Below are 25204 nucleotides of genomic sequence, written 5' to 3'. Positions count from 1 at the left end.
TCGGATACTACTATCCGACAAACCTTGCATAAATAAATAAATATACAGGTATCCACAAACATTGCATGAATAAATAAATAGCCCTATTAACATTGTAACAATTACACACGATGCAGCCACCCAACTGCTTTCAGAGGGGAGCTGCAGGAGCTGTGGGGATGCAGTTCAAGTAAAATAAAATGTTCCTTCTGGCAAACAGAAATCACCCCGTTTGAATAGTACCCAAAGGGAAGGTTTTTAAAATGGGATGCAAATTATGTATTCTAAATAATATTTACTCAGCAACACTGGTCAAAACTATTATCCGCACAGTGAAGTAACTCATCACCAGTGCCATGGAAGTGATTTAAAGTTGCATTGATATATAAAGGAATTGCGCTGTTTTAAACTATTATTTTGGACATTTCCTTTGATCGAGGTCAACTGCCAGCTCCAGCCACCCCAAACCCGCCTCCTTGGGCAACGCCCCCCCCAAACTCTGCTCCCACCTGGATCTTTAGGGATCCCCCACCACAGTTTTTCCATTTCCACTACTGGGCTCATGAAACACGTCCTGGATGCTTCCAAGCCAAATATAGAATCGCCTCAGGCCAGACATTGAAGCACTGCCAGTTCCCCAAGTCTCAGCTATGCAGACACACACACACAGCATCCGGGCCTCTGCAGGGCGTTTAGTTGCTCAGGTTGCAAACACATTTGTTTTATCATATGCATGATGGAGCATTTCCAACTCAAAGACCCTGCAAAGCACCAGTTACCTTGCAAATCTGTGATCAACACAAAGCACCCACTTAATGATGTGTTATATCCATGATGACTAGTATCTTGACCTGCAAAAAATAAAGTTGCTTTTTTGTCACTAATCAAATGCTTTAAACATCATGAATAACAATGAGCTGCAAGTTTGGGTCAAATAATCTGCATATCTATCTTTGTTTATTACACAACTTCTTTTATTACATGTCTTAAAACACTGAAAGTACAGTGGGGTTAACTAGAATGTTCATATTGGCATTATCTTGCATTTTGGGACTTATAGTTTACCATTCAAGATGTGAAAATTAAAGCCACAATTGTATTCTTTTTGCTCAACCACTCCTCCCCCAACCCACCTCACCCAATTGACACTAACACCCCCTGCAATCCCTTGCCTTTTTGGATGCAGCCAGAATACCACTGGCTACTTTTTTCCACTTCCACCACTGCCCCCCCCACCGACTCCCCCACGCACACTACCACCCCTGCAATCACGTCAATCTATTCCACCATCCCACTATTGCCTTTTTGGATGCAGCCAGAGTACCACTGGTTCCTTTTTTCCACTTTCACCCGTGACCCCCCGCCCCTCCTACTTGGCACTACCACCCCCTGCAATCTCGTCCATCTATCCCACCATTCCACTATTGCCTTTTTGGATGCAGCCAGAGTACCACTGGTTCCTTTTTTCCACCTTCACCCCTGCCTGTCGCCCGTTAAGCCGCTGCCTTCCCTAGTGCATTACAGTGCTGTTTCTCTGTTGCTTCTTCGGGTCAAGAAAGACAACCAAAAAACACATGCTTTCTAGATGCCTGGAGATGGTATTACTAGTCAGAGTGGCGGTGGCGGTGAGTGGCAGTCTTGCAGTCTCCCACCACCAGTCTTTTCTTCAGCTCTATTGTTGGAGGTGTGTTTCCTGCTACACCCTACACTACAAAGCCTCATTTACTCCGCGGAGCGGACGCAGAGTGGCGGTGAGTGGAAGTCTTGCACTCATGCCAGGCAAGACGGGCCCGGCCGTCCTTCCACCATCTACGATACAGCTTTTGGACCCAGAAGATTCTACAAGCCGCTGTCTAAGAAGTAACGCAAAGTTGTTGTCCAAAAACACAACTGCTCCCCTCACACAGACTTCCAATCATCCTCCTTTGACTCCTACTGAAACAACAGCCGTTCGGCATATCCATTCGAGTCCAGGGCTCAACACACCAGTACACCTGGGAAAAGGACATTGCGCAGCTAACGCTCGAGTCCCTCACAAAAAAGACACTGAAAAGCTTTTTCGCTTCACCAACAATAATCATTCATCATATCAACATGAAGCTGACTTACCTGAGGAAAATGTCACAACCTCGGGTGCTTGCAGCACTGAACCTCCTCCGACCTCCGTGCCTGTAGTGATCGCTGTCCCCCTGCATGCCGGGTCGACACTTCCCGGAGCTCTGCAGCACCCCGAGGGGGGGGCCGCGTTGAGTTCTCCTGCTGTGCCGCCCGGCCTTCCATTGGGGCGTGTGTTGGCTCTTCCAGCTGCTGCCGGTGCTCAGCGGCCCCCCGGAGGGGGGACTGCTTTGAGTCCCGTGCCCGCGCTTCCTGACGCTTTGCAAATCCGGGACGGCTTGATCCCTGCCGCGGCCGTAGCTCCCCAGTCTCCCGGAGGGGAGACGGCGTTGAGCGGGCAGGCGGCACCGAGGCAGGAGAGGCCCGAGATGGGGACGGTGGAATCGGAAGAGACCGCCGCAGAAGGTGACTCGTCTGTCCTCCCATCGGGGGGAGCGAGATCCCGCTGCCTGGTCCCTCTGGGAGGCCCTGTCCCGAGGAGAAAGAGCAGAAGCACTCGAGCAGGCCAGGAGCCGCCGGCGTGTCACCGACTCCTGCAAACGAAACCGAAACTGAATCTACTGCCGCGCCACCTATTGCCGTAGTTTTGGCAATAGCACCGTTTCACAGCGAAAATACTTTCAACCTGCCACCAGACAATTTAAATCAAGAAGAAAATGTGATGACTGTACCAAGTCTATCTCTGCCTCAGGAAGCCATGGCAACATCACCTGAAAACATTAAAAAAAGAGACCTGGTCCCCTTGACGATCCAACCAAGAAAAACCCTGTCTCGGATCCATCAACTAAACAAGTGAAACCCACAAGCTCTGCCAAATCCTTACCTAAACAGGCCAATTCCACCAAAACGCCTCGAGCAGGCCCCAAAGGAACAAGAAAGGGCTGCAAGAAACCTCAACGCCCCCTGAAACTACTATCAGACTTTTTCCATAAGCACTCTAAAGCCATTCAAGAGAAGTGTAAAGAACTGACAGACGCTGAAATCCTCGAGGCAGCCGAAGCAATTACACCACCGCATAAACATCGCAGGCTGTTACAAGCCCAACGAAAATCTTCTTTTTCCCTTGCAAAAGAAGAAAATAGGCTAGCCCCCAATATAGACCTGACAAAATGGCACTTTTCAGGCCAAGTGACTTCATTAATCCCACAAATTACGTCGGAAGAACTGGAGGTCCAGCACACCCGAAACCCGGCTCTACCACCAACACCCATTTATACACCTTCTTCGCCAAGTGCCAACATTGCAAAGCCTCCAATCTCAACTTCTATTCTATCTCCCCAACAAACCCCTATTATCATCGATCAGGGAGTACAGAATCAACCACAGACTCACATCCAGGAGCAAGTTGAGGCAGAGAGTCCCACACCTCTTCCGAATACTCCGACGTCACCGAAGCAAGTCGGCTCTGCCCTAATCGGCCCCATTCAACCTTTGCCACAAGACCTGTCGCTTGACTGCGAATCAACACATCGACCAAGTGGCAGTACCAATCACAAAGAACAGGCACTCGAGACCTCACCACCGTCATTTGGAGAGTCTCACAGACCCACTCCACAAACTCTAGACAAAGACCTTGGAAGCAAGTATCCTGCAAAATCAAAAAACAGACTCCAGTTTGAGAAAACCTTAGACTCTTTTTACTCAAACTTAGACAACTACAATAATCAACGAAGACACTCCTCAGACCACCCCCCCAGAAGATTATCAGCTGTAACTATGCCAATCACACGACCACCATCTCCTACGAGAGGCAGACCAACCCTGCACTGTCATACTCCTTCGAACGATTCACAGCCAAAAAAGTTTGACACCTGCACTTTGATGTCAGCATTATCGATAGCCCTCAACCCATTTGTCAAATTGTACAAAACAATTGGATATACGATGAAAGATCACACATCGATTCAAACGTCAATGCTGAACAAATTAATTTTTCTGGAGGGCTATATTACTGCACTAGAAGCAAAGATTCTTGCAGCCGAGAACACACCAACTCAAGAACCATCTACGCCACTATCTCAAAAACCGGTTTCATCCATGTGCCTTACTCCCCAGGACAGGCCACAAACAAACTCAGAAGGCACACAAACTCTTCCATTTATTGATCTAACTGTCTCATCAACTCTCTTGACAGAAAAAATCAGGTTGCCAAAAGGAGTAATAGAAGTCAACCTCAAACGAAAATCTTCCAGCAACCAGATCCAGCAAGTTCAAAAGTCATAACCGCCCAAAAGGACTCCACAATCCCGTCTAAACTGAAAGGGAAAGCAAAAGACACCCGGGAGACTATTAGGGTCGGACGTGAGACACTTAATCATTCCCCTAGAGGGGTAGAAGCCTTCTTGAACAACGAGGACATGATGAACATTACTCAACACATCACAGACCAATCAACAATTTCTAATCAGGATTTACAAGAAATACCTGACTCCACCACAATTCTTGCATCATCACAAAGAAACTCCAATAAAGAAATAGAGATCACAGAATCCCCTTTCCTCACCCTTGAAGAACGAAGACTGCGAGTGATTACGACCAACCACAACTCAAAAGACCATTTACCCGGAGAGTCCTCGGTAGCACCCAAACTCAACTCCCAAAAACAAGAGAGAGAAAAACGCGATAATCACTCTCATCGGCAGCCAGCAAGACAGACCTACAGATCGCATAGCAGCCCTCATACTTACCGACCCAAAGTCCAGAAAAAGAAATCTCCATCAAGAGTCCCCACAAAGGAAGTCCCGAGGATGACTTTCAAATCAAAAACTGCCAAATACCATTCAAAACCTCAAATACGATGGATACTGAAACTAGAGCAGATTCCTGGGAACTACGATGAAGTGATATTAAATAGAAGAGCAGTTATTGATTTATTCAGTTACATCCCGAAACTCCGTTCAGTGAAGTCAGCCGACCTTCAGATTGTCGACCCGAGCCATCAGGGCTCCAGGGTGATCTCACATTTATATATAGCGTCACAAACAACTAACAACGTCCTAAAATCTGCCCTGGAGGAACTCCTAATAATGGGCTTCGACCTTACTGAATCCTCGAGAGAAATCAAAACATGCAATCATCGGAAAAACAAAGATCCCCAGGAGTCCACAAAAGCAACTGAGCATCCTCAACCTTCACGCCAAAAACTTTCTTCCCCAAAAAAATCAACCAACACTACCATTCTGGACCGAAAACCGAGCACCAGCAAAACGGCCTAGAAACAAGAAATCACTCGGCCTGCTAAAAGTTCTGATAACTTAAACCCAACGTTCAAGATAACTAAAGCTTCCGAGTTGCTCGCCAGACACAAACATCCAAAAGAAGGCCTAAAGCTTCAAAGGATAGTCCAGAACGTGTCCTACCCTGCGGAAACAATTCCACCTTCAAGCTCGTCTCTGCACTCCCTTTGGTCGTGGTTGTCGAAAGCCCTAAAGTTAAACCAACAAAAATAGCCATTCGAAAAAATGATCTACAGCAACACATCAGACTGTTAGAACCCAAACGTCCAAGACCAAATAAAAATGTGCTCATGGAACACTCGAGGTTTCCTTCACCTTACAGCACCAGGTTCCACAAACTTAACAAACTACGATATTATAATCCGCAATAACAAACTACGATATTATCTGTCTACAGGAGACATGGCTTCTTCACCCTCCAGTCATTGACGGTTATGAGATTCATACAGGGCCGGCCAAGAAGGGCCCTCTAGGCCATCCAACAGCGGGCCTTCTTATCGCGATCCGCAGTGGACGAGGCCTAATTAACTCACAAAAGCTAAAAGAAAATCACTTCATGCTGATGGTAAAGATAAACTGGATTACAATAGATAGAGAATAGAACAAAATACTGACGAAGACATTAATAACCGTCACTAGCTATTGGAACCCAGCTACCATTGAATGTGCGAAATTTATCAACACAATTGAACAAGAGTTGGATTGGGTGCAAGTTACACACCAACCGGACCATGTAGTTCTATGTGGTGACCTCAACATCAACTGTCAATCCCCTATGAACGCAAAGGGATTCAAATTGAAAAAACTACTAACTGACCAGAGGTCAACCAAATGGCAAAACCTTATGAATTCCAGATCTTTTGACAACTTGGATCAAGTCTTCTCCGACCCAAACAGACTACCAACTTGGGAAAGAGCGAAATCAAACTCCACAATTGATCACATCTTTGTATCACGTTCTTTATTATCTTACATCAATTCTTTCAAAGTGATCAAAGCAAGGGAAAGCGATCATAACCTTCTTGAAACTACTTGGTCCACAAACCCACCGACTAACCACTCAATGATCGCAGACATTGAAGTCACCACGCAAGGAACAAGACTCAGGATAACTGAAAAGGCAATAACTACCATAACAGCCCTATACAAAGACCGCAGCAATCAATCTCCCAGTACAGATGTGGACTACACGCCATTATTGACCACCTTTAGAGTCCCACAAAGAAAAAGGAAGTCATCAACATCAGATCAAAAACATACTTATGACAAACTAGTCACCGAAAAAAAGAGAGAGCTGAGAAAAACAAAAAGACAAGCTCGGAAACTTGACTTCTCACAGTCCTCCGTCATTACCAAAGCTGCCGTCAAAAACTATAAATCTTGGCTAAGGGGCTACTGCCATAAACTCTACCAACAAGATGCGGAAGACATCCTCAAGGCTATTACTGGCAACCACGCCAGAGACTTCTGGTCCTTGCTCCACTCAACAGCGACAGGTGCTCTGCCATGTCAATTGAACGTTATTGGCCAATCGGCTTGGGAAGCTCACTTTCAAACCCTTTTCAAGAGCCTTACAACCATAACTCCCTTGACGGACAACAACGACACCTCTTGGATCTGCTTGGACAATATCGAAGACATTGTAGCTTTAAACAAAAAGTTAAAACCATCACGTGCTCCTGGACCTGACGGCATTACGAACCTCGACTTGAAATCCCATCCCGAAGTCTGGGCACCTCTCTTGAGCCAAATCTTCAAACGCTGTTCCACCACAAAATCCATCCCACCATCGTGGACATGCGCAAATGTAGTGCCTATCTACAAAAAAGGAAACAGGTCTGACCAGTCAATTACCGCCCTATAGCCCTCCTCGACCCAATAGGCAAGATGTTTGGGTCCTTACACCTAAAACACTTCACCGTTTGGGCCAACGAAGCTTCGTGCCAAGATAAGCTACAAACTGGCTTCAAAAAGAACCTGGGGACAAACGCCAACATCTTGATATTGAGTGCTCTCAAAAGCAAAATCTTGGAGGGGCGTCCGCGTCTATTTATTATCTTCGTCGACCTTACACAGGCGTTCGATAAAGTAGATTGCGACAGATTGTGGAAGAAACTCGCCCTATGGAAATGTCCCCCGGACATACTCGACCCAATCAGAGCTCTCTACACCAACACTTCTATGAGGGTATGCCTTAACCAGCAAGGAGCACTAACAGAAGAAATAACAACGGCCAGAGGTGTTAAACAGGGCTGTCCTCTGGCCCCACCCTTGTTTTGGTCCTACCTAGGCGATTTTCAAGAATCTGAAAAAACAGTTCGAGCTTTTCCCCCTAAACTTGGAGGAGAACAGATCAGTCGTCTACTTTATGCTGACGACCTAATCCTTTTGGACAACACCCCAATAGGCTTACAACGCCAACTCACAAATCTACAGCAATACATGATGGCAAACAATTTGGAAATTAACGAATCAAAAACAAAAATGATGGTTATCGAGAAATTTGCTAAAAAGAAAGCCACATTATCTCTAAAACTAGGCTCGACCACCATCGAGAAAGTCTCAAGCTTCAAATATCTTGGAGTCACCTTAGACAGCTCACACAGAGAAAAAGCAATGCAAGAGACCTTAGACGCTAAAACTACCAAACTGGCCACACAAGGGAAAGCCATTGACATCAAATTCGGCAGATTCTCTATCATACCTGTACGAGACTTCTATAAAAAGAAAGTCATACCATCCTTGACATATGGTGTCGACGCAATGCCGAACCTTCCATCAGAATTGTGGCCAAAACTAGAAGCACCTTTCTGGAGATCAGTTCTTGGTCTCCCAAAAACAACTCTGATAACATTAATTAGACGTGAACTAACTCTCTCTTTGTTAAAATCAACTACGGATTGTAACAGTGTCTTGCTTTGTCGGAAGTGCATACAGAAAGATGCCCCATATGCTTATCAGTTGATAGGCGAAGAAATTCGACTTGGTAGCTGTCAAATGCTCGCTCGATGGGAAACCAAAGTCTTGTCCATCTTGGACTCAGTCGCCTGCAACACAGAAGAACTAATCACCAATCCAGTCAGAGTTACCAAAAAAATCAAAGAACTGGACTGGATTGACACTAACGAACTTGCTACCAAGTACAAACTTACTAGCCACCTTCCTCCCTTCTCTAAGAAACTAGACTCTATTCAACCGTACTTGAAATTATTTCCAAACAGATCAGCACGAAATTACTTTTTAAATATCAGATCGAACCTTCTGGAAACCAATGAAATTCTGACGATCAGACAATTATCTCCGACCAGCTGCTGCCGTTTCTGCAATTCTGCCGCGGCCAAGGAAACTATACGCCACCTACATTTGAACTGTTCCGCGACGACAGATATTCGCCGCACATACCTGAAGGACATCTTCACAAATTTTACCCTTCGAGACGAAGAATCGTGCTGGAACAAACTGCTGGCCGGTGATAAATCGGCATGGCAGTTAGCCACAATAAACATCATGAAACACATCCTTAACATGCTCCTCCCGACGCAGATCTAATGCAATGTTCCACCAATACCTTCGGATCAATTCTTTTTCTTCTTTTAGAACTTTGTTCGTGCTTCAGGACACGCAAGATAGTGAGAGATGTACTACTAGCACTTCGAAATTTTGTTAAAAAATCTATAATGATTATACACAAAAAAAAATAAATAAATAAATAAAATTACTAGTCTTAAATAAAGCAGCTGACCAATCCCAGTCTAGATCCCAGCATACGGGGTTTACTCAGATATATTAATAATAAAGTCTTGAGCCCTGTTCTCTGTTCCCTGTTGTGAGATCCTGAATTACAGAGTAAGAGAGTCAGGTTCCTTTAAGAAGCGGATGCAGGAGACTGACCAATCACTGGAGCCTATGCACAGTATTTCCAGCAGGATATCCTTCAACCCATAATCCCATAATCCATAGACCTTACACAGGCGTTTGATAAAGTAGATTGCGACAGATTGTGGAAGAAACTCGCTCTATGGAAATGTCCCCCGGACGTACTCGACCCAATCAGAGCTCTCTACACCAACACTTCTATGAGGGTATGCCTTAACCAGCAAGGAGCACTAACAGAAGAAATTACAACGGCCAGAGGTGTTAAACAGGGATGTCCTCTGGCCCCGGCCTTGTTTTGGTCCTACCTAGGCGATTTTCAAGAATCTGAAAAAACAGCTCGAGCTTTTCCCCCTAAACTTGGAGGAGAACAGATCAGTCGTCTACTTTATGCTGACGACCTAATCCTTTTGGACAACACCCCAATAGGCTTACAACGCCAACTCACAAATCTACAGCAATACATGATGGCAAACAATTTGGAAATTAACGAATCAAAAACAAAAATGATGGTTATCGAGAAATTTGCTAAAAAGAAAGCCACATTATCTCTAAAACTAGGCTCGACCACCATCGAGAAAGTCTCAAGCTTCAAATATCTTGGAGTCACCTTAGACAGCTCACACAGAGAAAAAGCAATGCAAGAGACCTTACATGCTAAAACTACCAAACTGGCCACACAAGGGAAAGCCATTGACATCAAATTCGGCAGATTCTCTATCATACCTGTACGAGACTTCTATAAAAAGAAAGTCATACCATCCTTGACATATGGTGTCGACGCAATGCCGAACCTTCCATCAGAATTGTGGCCAAAACTAGAAGCAACGTTCTGGAGATCAGTTCTTGGTCTCCCAAAAACAACTCTGATAACATTAATTAGACGTGAACTAACTCTCTCTTCGTTAAAATCAACTACGGATTGTAACAGTGTCTTGCTTTGTCGGAAGTGCATACAGAAAGATGCCCCATATGCTTATCAGTTGATAGGCGAAGAAATTCGACTTGGTAGCTGTCAAATGCTCGCTCGATGGGAAACCAAAGTCTTGTCCATCTTGGACTCAGTCGCCTGCAACACAGAAGAACTAATCACCAATCCAGTCAGAGTTACCAAAAAAATCAAAGAACTGGACTGGATTGACACCAACGAACTTGCTACCAAGTACAAACTTACTAGCCACTTTCCTCCCTTCTCTAAGAAACTAGACTCTATTCAACCGTACTTGAAATTATTTCCAAACAGATCAGCACAAAATTACTTTTTAAAAATCAGATTGAACCTTCTGGAAACCAATGCAATTCTGACGATCAGACAATTATCTCCGACCAGCTGCTGCCGTTTCTGCAATTCTGCCGGGGCCAAGGAAACTATACGCCACCTACTTTTGAACTGTCCCGCGACGACAGATATTCGCCGCACATACCTGAAGGACATCTTCACAAATTTTACCCTTCGAGACGAAGAATCGTGCTGGAACAAACTGGTGGCCGGTGATAAATCGGCATGGCAGTTAGCCACAATAAACATCATGAAACACATCCTTAACATGCTCCTCCCGACGCAGATCTAATGCAATGTTCCACCAATACCTTTGGATCAATTCTTTTTCTTCTTTTAGAACTTTGTTCGTCCTTCAGGACACGCAAGATAGTGAGAGATGTACTACTTGCACTTCGAAATTTTGTTAAAAAATCTATGATTATACACAAAAAAAAAATAAATAAATAAAATTACTAGTCTTAAACAAAGCAGCTGACCAAACCCAGGCTAGATCCCAGCATACGGGGTTTACTCAGATATATTAATAATAAAGTCTTGAGCCCTGTTCTCTGTTCCCTGTTGTGAGATCCTGAATTACAGAGTAAGAGAGTCAGGTTCCTTTAAGAAGCGGATGCAGGAGACTGACCAATCACTGGAGCCTATGCACACTATTTCCAGCAGGATATCCTTCAACCCATAATCCATAGCAAAAATATCTGCATAATTACCATCTGTTACTCATAGAAATGTTATTTTCATAGAAGCAAATGATTGATCGCCCAAAACGTGTCAAATATTTCTTTAATTGAAATCATGAAGTACATGAATGGTCCTATGTTTCCGAGGTTACAGTCCCAATAGCCAACCTTTCCATAAGTTTTACTTTTGAGTTTCTCACATATCCTATTCGCTTGAGCCGGCGGTTTGCAGCACTTCGGGTGGCTGTGATAGCAGGCTATAAACCCAATTTTTGCAGGTCTCTGTTAGTCTGAGGCCAACATACCAAGTAAACAGAAAGATCTAAGTTTCAACAGTTACAGTATAATGTAAATGTTGTTCTGGCGTACGGGAAGGTGAAGCGCATAGCACTTGGCACTCCACGAGCTGTAATAGGGGCTTCAGGTAACAGCAGTTCGGACCTGTGACGCAGCTCCTAAATGACACTCCACGAGCCATGGGAGATTCGTGACGCAGCTCCTAAATGACAATTCACGAGCCCTGGGAGGGGCTTCAGGAAGATGACGCAGCTGCCACGTGACACTGCACGAGCCCTAGCAGGGGCTACCATGTGACACTCCACGAGCCCAAGGCGGTGCTTCAGGTCACCACAGTGCGGACCCGTGACGGACCTACCACGTGACAGGCCACGAGCCCTACTAGGGGCCTCAGGTCACATTTACACCTGAGCGGCCCTTTGTTTCTAAATCGCTGTGGCGGGCTTTGCGGCCGGTATTGTGTAATATTTGGAATCCCGTACCGTTCCGCTATCCCTGGACTTCGCTATGTTCGTTCCGCTGATTGGCTGCATTAGTCTGAGTCCCTTTACCCTTGAGCCTGAGCACCGGCCCCCCATTTGCTGAATTCCGCTTCGAGGGACCTCTAGTAGCGAACTGTGGTACTGCAGCCTAGAATTTCCAAAGCTGGAGTCCGCTTGCAGGGACCTCTAGCAGCAGCCTCTGGTACTGCACCCTTGAATTTCCAAATCCGGAATCCGCTTCCACGGTCCTCTAGTAGCAGACTCTGGTACTGCAGCCTATAATTTCCAATGCTAGAGTCCACTTACATGGACCTCTAGCAGCAGACTCTGGTACTGCAGCCTTGAATTTCCGAATCCGCTTCCATGGTCCTCTAGCAGCAGACGGTCCTCTAGCAACAGACTCTGTGTTGGGATTGGTCTCATTACTGTGCAAAAGGTTACTGTAACTTAGCATTATATTATGTATTCACATTATGATGTAACATTCATTCCATATGGAGTTCATGTGTGTTTTAGTTCTATTTAGAATGTAGATTGTTTTGGTTGGTTATGAGAAGGCAGTTGGAGCCAGCCTCTCAGGAGGGCGCCTGCTGTCTTTTGCAGTCTTCTTACTTTGACAATAAATACTTAATCAATAACTGCTGCTGCTCCGTAACTTAACATTGGCGACGAGGATCACCTCAACCTGTGGTGCGACGGCCCCGGCGTGTTCCGTCTTGCTGGATCATTGATATCCCTGCGGCCGTGACAGCAGGCGTGGGAAGTTGGCGCCGCAACGGAAAACGAGGCCACTAGAGGACATTAGCAGCTGGAGCAGGTCAGGCGTATGTGTGAAGCTCGTGTGGGGGAAAGGTGCCTGTTTTGGGAGAGCCGTTTGCGCTCCTGATCGCGAGCGGAGAACAGGCGCCGTGTAAATCCAAGGCACGAGACCTCGCACGAGCAGGAGGAAGGCTCGCGAGTGGAGTGAGAGCTCGCGAGCGGAGGACGAGAGCCGTGCATGCGCACGCGCACAGTGGGAAAGCAGCTGTGCGGGCGCTGCGGCTCGTCAAAGTAACGCGAGTCTCGCCAGAAAAAAAAAAAACAAAACAAAAGGGGCTCGTTGTCATCCCATACTCCGAGACACGCCCACTACAGCTCTCTATTGTTGAGTTATGCCTGCCAGATGCTGCCATTGACGGAGACTCTGCACATTGTACACTCCGGATCTCCCTTGTGACATTCTGCACTTGTTAAACGTTCAAGCCTTTTAAAAAAAAAAAAAAAAAAGTTTACTATTACCAGGCTGTGAATTTGGTGCCCAAGCACCAGCATAATACTGGGCATCTACTAATATATTTCACTGCTAACCAAGGGAACCCCAGCAGTTTCAAAGCAACCACACAGTCCAACTCCCTGATTTCACTTGGGAATACAGTGTATCTGTCTCCTGCTCAAACATGACCTCCATACCACCTCCTCTTCCTTTTGTCAGCGAGCCAGGTCGCCCTGTCATTCCATGGGATCGGTGGAAAGATATATTTGAGAATTACTTGGTGGCCATGGGTGGAGACAGATTTCCTGCCGCACGAAAGAAAGCTCTCCTTCTTCACAATCTAGGCACCGAAGGGCGCAGGATTTATGATGGACTTCCTGGAAATCGTGACCTGGGAGCTGGTGATATGGATGAGTACTCCTTTGCCCTTAAGCAACTTCGAGACCACTTTGAGCCGAAGAAGAATGTCAGTTTTGAGCGGCACAAGTTCTTTCAGAGAGCCCAAGAGAAATCAGAATCTGTTCAATCATATGTTGCCTGTCTCAGATCATTAAGTTATACGTGTGAGTTTGAGCAATTAACAGATTCACTCATCAGAGACCAGCTGGTCAGATGCACAAACAATCCTAGAATTCAGGAGAAGCTGCTGGCAAAAGACATGGTTCTTCAAGAGGCGATTGAGATGGCGAGAAGCATTGAACAAACCTCTGAGTACGTGAAGGAACTTAAGATTGACAAATCAAATGCTGATCAATCCTCGGTGTGTGTGGTGGATCAAAAGAAGAGGGGTAATTACTCCACAATGAAGAGAGGGGCCTGGAATGTAAAGGGTATGTGTTCTCGTTGTGGCAGCCTCAGACATGGAATGAGTTTTCCCTCATGCCCGGCCAAGAATGCAGACTGCTTCAAATGTAAAGGCAGGGGTCATTTTGCAAATGTTTGCAGGAGTAAGTCAATCAACTGTGTGGAACCCAAAATGGAGAATAATGAGGAGTTTGACAGTAAGACAGGATACTATGCTCATCAAACTTCTGCCATTCAGGAGATGACCCCTAAACATGTGTTTCAAGTATCGGAAGTATCCACTGATACTAAAGGCCCTGTCGACATATTCCGCATTGATGGTGTTGAACTTTCAATGAAGGTAGACTCTTGCTCACCTTGGTCCATCATATCCAGAGACACTTTGAGAAATGTCCTCAAAAAGGATGATGCTGTTATTCTTCCCACCAGTATTAGAGTATGTGGATATGCCAACTCCGATATAAATATTGTCGGCCAATTCTCTTCGGAAGTGTGCTACAAAAGAAGAATCTGTCAAGCCATGTTCCTTGTGGCGGAGAAGGGAGCCTCTTTACTGGGTTGGGAGGAACAGAAGAAATTGGGAATAATAGTGCAAGCCAGTGCACCTGTTCCAGTATCAATTGCTGAAGTGGAAGATTGCTGGACCAAGGAATTTCCTGAGGTGTTTACGGAGGGTCTTGGCAAACTTAAAGATTTTGAGCATCACATTAGATTGAGAAATAATGCTCAACCTGTAGTGCATAAGGTTCGTCAAGTTCCATTGAAGATGAGGGCGCAACTCAAGGAAGAACTTGACAGTCTGATGGCCAAAGGGGTTATTGAACCAGTAGTAGCTACGGAATGGTTGTCCCCTATCGTTTTAGTTACTAAGGCCAATGGTAAATTGAGGTTGTGTGTAGACTTACGCAGTCTGAACAGGAACATTGTGGTTGAGAGACATCCATTGCCTAATATTTCGGAAATTCTGTCCACTCTAGGAGAGCCTAAACTGTTTTCCATTATTGATCTGTCGTCTGCGTACCATCAGGTGCCGTTGTCTGAGAAATGTCAACAGTTAACAGCATTTATCACTCCAGAAGGTGTTTTTATGTATAAGCGTATGCCCTTTGGTTTGGCCTCGGCGGCATCTGTTTTCCAGAGAGTGATGGAAACAGTTCTCAAAGGGCTTAGCAACGTGACTGTGTTTCAAGATGACATTCTCATTTTTGCTAAGAATAATGTTGAACATGACAATGTGTTAAGATCTGTTTTGGTTAGACTTAAGAGTGCTGGTTTAACGGTACAAAGAGAAAAATGCAGAATTGCCATGACAGAGGTTGATTATTTGGGACACAAGATTTCTTGCAAGGGTATCTCTCCCAGGAAGTCTTTGGTGGACAGCATTGTGAGTGCTCCCCAACCCCGTGATAAGGAACAGTTACGATCGTTCATGGGGTTGGCGGAATATTATCACAAATTTGTTGATGGGTTTTCAAATATATCGTCTCCTTTGAGAGATTTATTGAAGAAGGGCTCCAGATATGTGTGGTCGGATCAATGCCAGGAAGCCTTTGTTAAAATTAAAGAGGGCATAGTTGAGGCTCCTTCCTTGGGTGGGTTTGTATCTGGAAGGAAGACTGTGTTAGCTGTAGACGCGAGCATGTTAGGACTTGGAGCTGCCCTTTTTCAGTATGAGGGGAGCATTGAACATGTCATAGCTTTTGCCTCCCAGCCACTGAGGGGGGCAGAGAACAACTACTCTGTAGTGGAGAGAGAAGCGTTAGCTGTCTCATGGGCAGTAAGTCATTTTAAATTTTTCCTTTGGGGCCAATCTTTTCTTGTAAAAACTGATCACAAGCCTTTGGTTCAGTTGTTGGGCAGTGCCAACTGGACCAAGGGTTCGCCCAGGATATCCCGGTGGATGATTGATTTGTTGGCATACGATTTCAGGATGGTGTATGTTCCTGGTGATGAGAATGTCATTGCTGACTGTCTTTCCAGACTACCTATCCAGACCAAAGATTTCAATAATGTGAATGTGGAGTCTTCTGTCGGTATTTGTGAAATGGTGCAGAATGCAGTAAGTGAAGAAGAATGGGTGTCTGCTGACAATCTTGACGATGTTTTAGGCCAAGTGAAGGTGTGGGTCAAAACGGGTTGGCCTAGAAAGGATCTTGTGGAGAAGAAATTTGATGCGTTCCATAATATCAAAGAGGAATTGAATTTGTCGGGAAATGGGTCTCAACTTAGGAAGGGGTTGAGGATTATACCTCCCTCTGTAGTTAGACCCAAACTTGTGGAAATAGCTCACCAGGGTCACCTGGGTATGGGGGGCACCAAAAGACACATAAGGCAATCGTTTTGGTGGCCAGGTATAGATGGTGAAGTGGAGAGAGTTGTCAGGAAATGTAAAGAATGCGAAAGAAGTGATAAAACTAAAATTGTTAGAGAAACACCTTTAAGGCCGGTTAGTGTCCCAGCAGAGCCTTGGAGGAAGTTAGCAGTGGATTTGATGGGACCCATTCAGGAGTTGGGTGAAGATTTCAAATATATCATTGTACTTGTAGATTATCACTCAAAATGGGTCGAGTGGAAACCTATAAGGGAGGCAACCACCTCTCAAATGATCACTTTCTTTGAGGAAGTGTTCTACAGGGAGGGGTTTCCCTCGGAGCTTGTCTCAGACAATGGAGTCCAATTTTGTTCGGACAGAATGGTGGAATTTTTTAATAGATACGGTATCAGACATTACAGGACAGCGTTGTATCAACCTAGAGCGAATGGCTTAGTGGAAAGGATGAATAGATTTCTCAAGGGTGGTCTGCAGTTGGCCATGGCATCGGGATTGAGGTGGCAGACAGTTCTGAGAGAAATGGTCTGGAGTTACTGTGTGACTCCACACTCCATTACTGGTGTTTCACCTTTCTCATCTCTCAAGGGTAGACACCCGGGGACAAAACTATGTCCGGGTTGGATGAATCTAGCTAGGAGTGTGAATATTGACAGAAAAAAAATTATGGATTTAGTTAGGGAGACTCAGAATGAGTACAAAGTTCGTTTTGATGACAAGAAGTCTGTTCGAGGAGTGAGTTGGTCTGTTGGGGACTGGGTTTACATCAAAAATCCTAGAGCATCTCCCAAATGCATCACTAGTAAGTTTATTGGTCCCAAAAGAATTGCAGGTATAAGGGGAAATGTAGTTATTATGGAGGGTGGTGAATGTTGGGCAATGTCTAGGCTAGCCAAAAGTAACAAGGATGCTGCTGAAGGTAGTGAAGAGTGGGACCAGGAGTTGTATCATGAGACAGAAGAAGCTCCAGTTTTTGGACCACATGCAGATAGAGTGGTGAATGCTGAGTGTGACAGAAATAGTAGCATTGACATTGGTCTGAAAGAGAGTAGAGTCAGGAACAGACCAACCAAATTCAATGATTACTATGTGGGTTAAAGTTTTTTATTAAAGGAAGGAGATGTGTTGGGATTGGTCTCATTACTGTGCAAAAGGTTACTGTAACTTAGCATTATATTATGTATTCACATTATGATGTAACATTCATTCCATATGGAGTTCATGTGTGTTTTAGTTCTATTTAGAATGTAGATTGTTTTGGTTGGTTATGAGAAGGCAGTTGGAGCCAGCCTCTCAGGAGGGTGCCTGCTGTCTTTTGCAGTCTTCTTACTTTGACAATAAATACTTAATCAATAACTGCTGCTGCTCCGTAACTTAACACTCTGGTACTGCAGCCTATAATTTCCAATGCTAGAGTCCACTTACATGGACCTCTAGCAGCAGACTCTGGTACTGCAGCCTGGAATTTCCAATGCTAGAGTCCACTTACATCTAGCAGCAGACTCTGGTACTGCAGCCTGGAATTTCCAATGCTAGAGTCCACTTACATGGACCTCTAGCAGCAGACTCTGGTACTGCAGCCTGGAATTTCCAATGCTGGAGTCCGCTTCGAGGGACCCTAGCAGCAGATTGCCACACAGTATGATGTTGGCTTTCGCATCCTAGTACCTGATGTGGTCAATTATTGTAGTTATTTGATCAATGTATCTGACTGTGCCAACTGCTTTGTGTTGCCAATAAAGGTTCAAGATGTTAAGTTGGTTGCCATCCTCTTTGGATTCTTGAGAATTTTCAATTACAGTAAGTTGAATGTAAGGCCTCGGGTTGGTGGTGGTGGTGACAGGGAGCCCATTCTTTTTTATCAAGGTGAGGAGGCCTGCCATGCAGCGCCTTTTTTTCCTTTTATTGCAGGATTCATTGTTATTTCATATCCTTCTGCAATGGGTAGTTCAGATAGTCATGTTTCCTGCAGACAAAGGATATCAAATCGGTTGAAGTCACGCGTATTGCTGTCAAAAAGATGAGAAAATCCACGAGTGTTGTGTTAAACCTTGAGAAAAATCTTGATGTTAGCTGTTATTGTCTAGGCACAGGGCTCCAACTAGCCAACTCCAGTTGTCTTCTTTCATTGTGGTTGTCGCCAAATCATCTTCTGAACTATTTCTCGAGTTATCATTATTATTGCAGTTGAAAGTTATTTTTAATATATCTCCATGACGATCAGTACTGTTACATTTCATCATGACACTTTTTGTGTTCTTCAAATGACTATGGCCCTCATTACGACCCTGGCGGATTTTTACCGCCATCGGCGGACTTTTCCGCCATGGCGCAAAGTCCCTTTACGCCATGGCGGATGGCGGACTTACCGCCCCATTCCGAGGTCGGCGGGGCGGTAAGTCCCCATTGACCCATTTACCCTTCCCCATTCCCATTTCGGCCCCATAGGGCTCAATGGGAGTGGGGAAGGTGTTAATTACGCCACCGTACACTACGGTGGCGTAATTAACACCGAGGTCCCATAGCGCCATGGATTTTTACGCCCGCAAAAAGCGGGCGGAAAAATGACCATGGCGCTCTGGGAACTCGTAGTTGGCGGTAAGGGGTCGGCGCAGCTAACGCTGGCGCTAACCCCTTACCGCCAGGGTCGTAATGAGGCCCTATGTATTGCCGCCTTTGTTGTTGGGCTCGCGCTTTGGCGCATCTTCCAAACCAGGAAATTTCCACTTTCCTTGTTATTTATTCATTTTTTGAACTTTCATTATCCAATGTTTTACTCTTGGTTGAGTAGCTTAGGTCTTCTATAATGTGAAATCCCTGTGGCTGGAGAGCTCTTCCTTCAGTAGGGCGGCAGGAGAGCTGGGGACGCTTCCTTCAGTAGGTCGCAGATCAATCTCTCGACTGTATATGCAATCGCGCACTATCATGTGAATGCCCTTCTGTGAATTCTAAGATTGTTAATATCATCCAAACTGTGGTACTGCACCCTTGAATTTCCAATGCTGGAGTCCGCTTATAGGGACCTCTAGCACCAGAGTCTGGGACTGCACCCTTGAATTTCCAAATCCGGAATCCGCTTACAGGGACCTCTAATAGCGAACTGTGGTACTGGACCCTTGAATTTCCAAAGCTGGTGTCCGATTACAGGGACCTTTAGCAGCAGACTCTGGTACTGCATCCTTGAATTTCCAAATCTGGATTTCGCTTCGAGGGACCTCAAGTAGTTTACTAAATGGACGCCAGCTTTGGAAATTCAATGGTGGAGTATTTATTTATTTATTTTTTAGCATGTATAGTGCATGCATCAGCCCTGAGGCATCGTGGCGCTGTTACAAAGATGATTGGTGGTTACAAAATAAGCATACTTAGTTACAGGAAATAGTGGTAAGCGGATAGGAGAAACAAGTTGTGAAGAGGAAGGTGGGGGTGGGGGAGGAAGGAAGGGAAAGAGTTAGTTAAACAGTGTAGTTTTGAGGGTTTTGTACAAGGCTGTGAGGGAGGTTGCAGCTCTGGGAGCATTGGGTAGGGCATTCCAGAGTTTAGGTGCTATATGAGGAAAGCCAATACCTCCTGCATTTGCTCTTTTGATGGACGGTATGCGTAGTTGGTTGGTGTAATGGCTTCTTCTGGGAGGCAGGGAGGTGTCTCTACTGATAGGTTCAGATAGGTGGGGGGGCAGTGAGGCTGAGTCACTTGTGTGTTAACGTGAGTGTCTTAAAATTGATCCTCTCTTTAACTGGGAGCTAGTGGGCAGCCCGCCTAGCCTGTGTGACGTGGTCTCTCTTAGGGATACTAAGGACTGCTTGGAGCGCATTCTTTTGGACAACTTGGAACCTGTTTAGGTTTTTGGCTGAGGTACCTGCAAGGAGCGCATTGCAATAGTCCAGTTTAGCTCCTATAGTGGCTCGTGTGATGGAAAGGCAGTTTTGACTAGTTAGAAAAGGTTTTATGGCATTTTAAGTTTAATGGGGTGGGCGGATGAGGAGGCAATGGCACTGACCTACCGCATCATCGAGAGGGTGGAGTCTAGGTAGACTCCAAGAGTCTTCATGGAGGAAGAGACAGGGATGGTAAAGTTGCTATATTTTTGGTCGAGTTTGGGCAGTATTTCTTTGGTGCCTAGGAGGATGATCTATGTTTTGTCTTTGTTTAGGCACAGAGTCCTTTGGCTGCCATCCAGGCTTGGATGGTGGCGTAAATTTGAAGGAGAGCTTCTGCGTCATGATCATAGGAACCAGTGACAGGGAGGAGAGCTTGCGTGTTGTCGGCATAGTTCGTGTAAGCTATGCCGAAAGAGTCAAGTTAATCGAAGAGAGGTTTAGTAAACAAGTTGTAAAGGGTGTGTGCAGTGCAAGATCCCTGGGGAATTCCACAGTGGATGGTAGTGGAGGCTGCGTTAGCCTGCTCGGAGTAAACCTTCATGGCTCGGCCCTCTAGGAAGGATGTTATCCAAGATGAAGCCTTACTGGAGAATCGGGCTGCATTTGAGAGGTGAGGGGTAAGGATATTGTGATCAACGAAATCAAACGCAGCAGAGAGATCCAGGAGTAGTAAGAGGGCAGGTTTGCTCTGGTCCATTATCTTTGTGATTTGTTTTTTTAGATCTAAGAGGGCGGTTTCGGTGCCATGGCCTTTACAGAAACCTGATTCCCTTTTGCCTAGTATGGTTTTGGATTCCAGGTAATGTCGGATCTGGCAGTGGGCTGCTTTATCTAGGATTTTAAGGAGGAAAGGGACATTGGTGATCGGTCGGTGGTTGTTAGGGCATGAGGGATCTAAGGAAGTTTTTTTTATAAGGGGGCGGACCAACACTTATTTTAGGGTGAGTGGTACCGTACCTGTGGAGAAGGAGGCATTAATGAAGGCCATGATGTTAGGTATCAGTGTGTCGGCGCCCGCTTTGACGATGACAAGGGGGCAATTGTCTCCTTTACACGTGGAGGGTTTGAGGTGCTGGAGGAGATCTAAGACTTTCGATTCTGTGATGTCTCTGAAGGCGAAGAGAGGTGTGGATGAGCATGGGCTGCTAGTCAGGTTTGGGTTGTGCTTCGCGTTGTGCTTGAATTTTGTCTTGGAGAAGTTTGACTTTGATAAGGAGGGCTGCCTGAATGCTGGAACACCAAGTTTCATCTTTAATGATCTCGTCTGGACTTGTGGTTGGGGTGATGAGATCTTTGAAAATTGAAAATATTTCCTTGGTATTGGAGTTGGCTGTTGAGATGCGTAGGTTGAAAGATTCAGATTTAGTTTTGAATATAGCTTTTTTGTATAGCGAAGAGAGTTTTTTAAATTCTTCCAGAGTGGAATCATTAGGTGTGGATTGCCATTTGACTAGGCGCAGGCATTTGCTGGAGCGAAGGGCAGATAGCTCTTCTGTGAACCATGAATTGGTGTGCATAGATGTATTTTCTTTTTTGTCTTCCATAGGGGCTATAACATCAATGGCTTTGGTGAGAGTGTGGGAGTAGAGGTTGGCAAGGTAGGCAGCATCGGCTTCTTATTACTACCAAATGGTAGTTTGGAGGAACATCGATAAGAATGGGAATTTCGTAGGTAGGTTCAGAGAGCAGCTGCTTGCTGCTACGGCAGGTGGAAGGTGCAGTGTGCACGTGGTGCACTCTAGTATACAGCTGCTCCTGCAGCATGGGTCACGACATGTTGCTGGAGATCCCTTAGTGCTGGGGAGAGAGCTCCTGCTCTCTCCAGATCTGTGATGTATGCAGTACTACAGTTCGCTACTAGAGGTCTCTCAGTCAGACTCCGGCATTAGAAAATCAAGAGTGCAGTACCAGAGTCTGCTGCTAGAGGTCCAATGCCGGAGTCTGATTGAGGGACCTCTAGTAGCAGACTCTGTTACTGGACTCTTGAATTTCCAATGCTGGAGTCCACTTGCAGGGACATCTTGTAGCAGACTAGTAGCATTATTTTAATATAAGGGGATAAGCCAGGGATGGAAATGTGATTCTAAACAAAACAGACTATATTAAAATGGCTAAGCAGCATCTTAGTACACCAGGCTGCTACCTCAAATTATCCAGTAACCCATTTCGCCAGATCACCATGGAAGCAAACCCACTTATTCCTAAACGGTAGAGCAGGGGAATGCTAACAGGTAAAGAAAACATCTTTCTCACCAATAACTGCCCTATTATGCCAACAATTAAATGTTTACGGAATGTCCATACAGAATACAATGCTCCTCCACCATTAAGGCCTATTGTCAGTATTATGAGTTTGGATAAAATAATTTCTCTACATTTATTGATGAATACATACACCCAGAAGTAATCAAACAGAAATCTTACATGAGATGCCAAGCCTATTTTGCACCAACTAAAACAATTGACATGGTATAATACATACATTCTTATTACTTTAGATGTAACAACATTGGACATCAATAGGACATGATCGCAGCTGAAGCCTTGACTATTTTTTCAACAACAAATCAGCTACAAACATCAAACACTACCACTGTAATTCATGGATTATTTGCGACGAAAAAAATGGGATTTGTGTGCCATTCTGCCCGCAAATCCCTGTTTGACAAATGGGGATTTGCGGCCAGAATGGCGCAAATAATCTATGAATTACCCCCTGCATGTTGATTAAAGAGATGCTCAATTTCACTCTGAAACACAAACATCTGTATTTGTGATAAGAAGTATTGTCAACAAATATCGGCTTTTGTCAGGGACGCATGCTTCTCACCTTCCCAGGAAAATCTTTTTATGCGATTCTTTGAAATTACATGTGTATTATCATTGGATCCATTCTTTAGAAATTTTATTCATTTGAACAGATATATATCAATGATATTTTGGCCATATGGAAGACATAGAGAAAGAGTTGGAGGGATTTTCACAGTATATAAATAGCAACATTTTCTGAATAAGTCTCTCAGGGCATCATGATAGCACTCACATTCCATTTTTGGAGCTAGAGATCTATCTAAAAGACAACAAACTCAACAATAAGGCCTTTTGTGAGGGAGCTAAGCTCAGCTCTACTCTATACGCTACTAGTGGCCATCAGATCGAATATTGTACACATCCCAAATGGGGAATTTATTAGACCTCATTTATGTGCCGGGCAGACCTCCGGCACAGCGGGCACTTCTGAAGCGCGTCGAAGGAGCACTTAAGGTAAGCCTGTTTGTACCCATCTGGGCTGTGGATGGGCCCTGGGCTCTGACGGCTCTGGAAGGGAGAAATGATATTTTGCTATAAAGGGAAGACCCACATATTACTACAAAAATGCACTATATATAGGCAGAATTATTGGCCTTGGCCCCTGATGAGACTAGGATTTTGCCTGTAGGAATGGGCTCGGCAGAGAGGCAACGACAGCTGGTGAACAAATAAACAGGTGCAATGATTCCCATTTAGGCCCTACCTGGAATACTCAAACATCTGCCCTTATGGGCTTGTCAATTAATGCCAGAGGGATGACATATTGTCACTTTTAGATTAGTTCTCTCCTGATCTATTGGGCATAACTGAGACTTGGTTCACCCCTTCCTCTGAGCCTGGCATTGTTCAAATGCTCCCTTTAAAATGATATTCTTCGCTCTGCTAGATCCCCCCACCTATATGTTATAGCTTCCAAACCTATTCATAGGCAGTCGGTTTTTCGGTATCAGGAGGTGATTTGGATGGCTAATTGTCAGCATTTTGCTGAGCGGATTCTATCAGTATACTGCTCAGCACGGGAACTCTTTAAAGTAGCAAAGGAGCTCTCATCGGTAACCCCTCCTATCGATTCACTAAGTTCACAAGCGCAGTGTGATCTAATCAGCTCCTTCTTTGATGAAAAGATTCAGACAATTTGCAAATCTATCTCTGGCAATGGGACAGGTGGCCTAGAGGAGAGGTTCCGGGGCAACCCCAGAGTGAAACAAACGCATCTTGGATGGGTCAGTTTGAGCCTGATGTTGGGATGGAAATGAGCCAATCCCACCCCCCTAAACACTTCCAAATAAGATGAAACCCATACAAGGCAATATAACTTGCAAGGGGGGAGTAATCCACACCATTCGGCGATATGTAGAGACTCTGTAGCACCTAGAAGTAGATAAGCGGCACTAGAAAGCCCATAGCCCTAGATTTCATTTTTGTATTAGGCCTACTTGGGGTAACTTGCATGACTGCACTGTCCACATTCCTGATTCACAAGACCTAAGTTCCACACAGCCTACTGGCTCGGCCTGAACCTTATTCCCACGGAAGTACATTTCCCTCCTGTCCCTGCAGTGTTGCAGATCCTCAGTATCCCATTCAGGAATGTGCCCGACACAAAGCGGAAGGGCCGCGCCCACCTACAGTGACCGATCACCAAAAACATGTACACAGCAGAAGTGGTCCTTGTGGGTGCCAGCTTTGCAAATATCTCGCCTGCTCGTTGGATCTGGGTGCAGCCGTAGAGAGAGGCCCAGGCCTGTTGTGGGTTACCCGCGAATGGAAGCTGTCAGAAGAATGTGGACACGTGACACGTGAGTATAGACTGGAAGGAATAACAATGTCTGGGTAAGGGTATTGAGCAGTATGGTAGAGGGGAACACGCGATAAATGAAAGTGGACGAATAATGTGGATTTTTTGAATGTTGAGTATTTTTTATATATATATATATATACATATATATATATATATATATAGCCATTTTTTAAATTATTTACTCGTTTTTAAGTTATACAGAGAATATAAAAGAGGAAGGAAAGGGAACCTATCTGAGCAGGGATAGAAGGTGGCCGCCACAGTGCACTGTCCCGACCAGTGCACTGTCCCAACCAGTGCAGGGAAATAAGAATACAGAGAAAATTAGGAGCCCTGTATAGTTAGAGCACTCGGGAAAAGGTAGCAGTTGCTGTTTTAGCTTGTT

This window comes from Ambystoma mexicanum, chromosome 6p (assembly GCF_040938575.1).
Source record: "Ambystoma mexicanum isolate Mex_15411 chromosome 6p, UKY_AmexF1_1, whole genome shotgun sequence".
In the NCBI taxonomy this organism is placed as follows: domain Eukaryota; kingdom Metazoa; phylum Chordata; class Amphibia; order Caudata; family Ambystomatidae; genus Ambystoma; species Ambystoma mexicanum.
Note: the sequence above shows the minus strand (reverse complement) of the source record.